The sequence below is a fragment of the Schistocerca gregaria genome, unplaced genomic scaffold (assembly GCF_023897955.1).
Source record: "Schistocerca gregaria isolate iqSchGreg1 unplaced genomic scaffold, iqSchGreg1.2 ptg000924l, whole genome shotgun sequence".
Taxonomy (NCBI): Eukaryota; Metazoa; Arthropoda; class Insecta; order Orthoptera; family Acrididae; genus Schistocerca; species Schistocerca gregaria.
In genome coordinates, this window is record NW_026062281.1 from 60,001 (window position 1) to 62,500 (window position 2,500).

Genomic DNA, 2,500 nt, shown 5'->3' on the forward strand with positions numbered 1-2,500 from the left:
GCAGAGGGGGGGGGGGGGGCGATATAGTCCTATTGCAGTACAATTGACAGTGGATAGCGGGAATATGTGGAAAGTAAGCAACACTCGCAAGACATCTACATGAGGATAACAACGACACCAGAGATTCCGAGCAGTGAACTATGTTAGGCAAAGGGACAACGTGGGTTAGGTTAAGGGACAACGTGGGTTAGGTTAAGGGACAACGTGGGTTAGGTTAAGGGACAACGTGGGTTAGGTTAAGGGACAACGTGGGTTAGGTTAAGGGACAACGTGGGTTAGGTTAAGGGACAACGTGGGTTAGGTTAAGGGACAACGTGGGTTAGGTTAAGGGACAACGTGGGTTAGGTTAAGGGACAACGTGGGTTAGGTTAAGGGACAACGTGGGTTAGGTTAAGGGACAACGTGGGTTAGGTTAAGGGACAACGTGGGTTAGGTTAAGGGACAACGTGGGTTAGGTTAAGGGACAACGTGGGTTAGGTTAAGGGACAACGTGGGTTAGGTTAAGGGACAACGTGGGTTAGGTTAAGGGACAACGTGGGTTAGGTTAAGGGACAACGTGGGTTAGGTTAAGGGACAACGTGGGTTAGGTTAAGGGACAACGTGGGTTAGGTTAAGGGACAACGTGGGTTACGTTAAGGGACAACGTGGGTTAGGTTAAGGGACAACGTGGGTTAGGTTAAGGGACAACGTGGGTTAGGTTAAGGGACAACGTGGGTTAGGTTAAGGGACAACGTGGGTTAGGTTAAGGGACAACGTGGGTTAGGTTAAGGGACAACGTGGGTTAGGTTAAGGGACAAATTGAGTTAGGTTAAGGGACAAATTGAGTTAGGTTAAGGGACAAATTGAGTTAGGTTAAGGGACAAATTGAGTTAGGTTAAGGGACAAATTGAGTTAGGTTAAGGGACAAATTGAGTTAGGTTAAGGGACAAATTGAGTTAGGTTAAGGGACAAATTGAGTTAGGTTAAGGGACAAATTGAGTTAGGTTAAGGGACAAATTGAGTTAGGTTAAGGGACAAATTGAGTTAGGTTAAGGGACAAATTGAGTTAGGTTAAGGGACAAATTGAGTTAGGTTAAGGGACAAATTGAGTTAGGTTAAGGGACAAATTGAGTTAGGTTAAGGGACAAATTGAGTTAGGTTAAGGGACAAATTGAGTTAGGTTAAGGGATAATCTGGTACAACCACAGTTAGGTTAAGCGATAATCTGGTACAGCCACAGTTAGGTTAAGCGATAATCTGGTACAGCCACAGTTAGGTTAAGCGATAATCTGGTACAGCCACAGTTAGGTTAAGCGATAATCTGGTACAGCCACAGTTAGGTTAAGCGATAATCTGGTACAGCCACAGTTAGGTTAAGCGATAATCTGGTACAGCCACAGTTAGGTTAAGCGATAATCTGGTACAGCCACAGTTAGGTTAAGCGATAATCTGGTACAGCCACAGTTAGGTTAAGCGATAATCTGGTACAGCCACAGTTAGGTTAAGCGATAATCTGGTACAGCCACAGTTAGGTTAAGCGATAATCTGGTACAGCCACAGTTAGGTTAAGCGATAATCTGGTACAGCCACAGTTAGGTTAAGCGATAATCTGGTACAGCCACAGTTAGGTTAAGCGATAATCTGGTACAGCCACAGTTAGGTTAAGCGATAATCTGGTACAGCCACAGTTAGGTTAAGCGATAAAGTTGGTTAAATTCGGTATTGTGTGGGAAGGGGGCAGAGAGAGTGGGGGGGGGGGGGTGGATAGTTGTGGCAGTACGCGGATGCCTGAGTCACCGTCAGATATGTCACGTCGGTTCGATGCTTGTAGCAAGAGGCTGGCGGGTCTGTGTCTCTCACTTCTGCAATTTTTCATGTGGTATAACACGAGGGCGGGGGGGTGATATTTGGTGCCCCTCTGTGTAGGATGTGTGTTGGTGGTGTTGGTTTATCTGAGCAATGGTAGTTGTCGGAGGAGTGGGGTATTGTGCTTTTATAGGTGGACCTACTGCTCTGGTTATCATAGTGTCGACGGTGCAATGTGGCAGAGAGGATGCACTCGACATTGTCGCATTCCAGATGTTTACGTATTGTGTGTCTCCGTTGCAGGCCGAGAGTGGTGCATGTTCGAGTGTGTGGCTGACGTGCGATTCACGTTGTGTGCCCAGTCTTACAGCACGTATAGGGACATTCGCATAAATCATCTATATGTGGCCTTGCATCATTTACTAAGCAGTGCCGTGAGACGACCGAACTATTAGGAAAGTACTGATGTACCGCATAATGTTTACCTTCCACCACACGGCGAGTATCGACTCTGCCCAGCGTTGCCACCGCAGGCAGCGGTCACCGTCACCATTGTGCGGCGGAACGGAACATCTATATCCTCAGAGGGGCACTCTTTGCCGCCGGGCGTCAGGTCTCGCGGCCTGCCGGCCAGCGCCCATGACGAACTTACTGCATGTATAGGGACAGCGGGAATTTGGCATACTTGATATAACTCTTCATGAGACGCAAGATA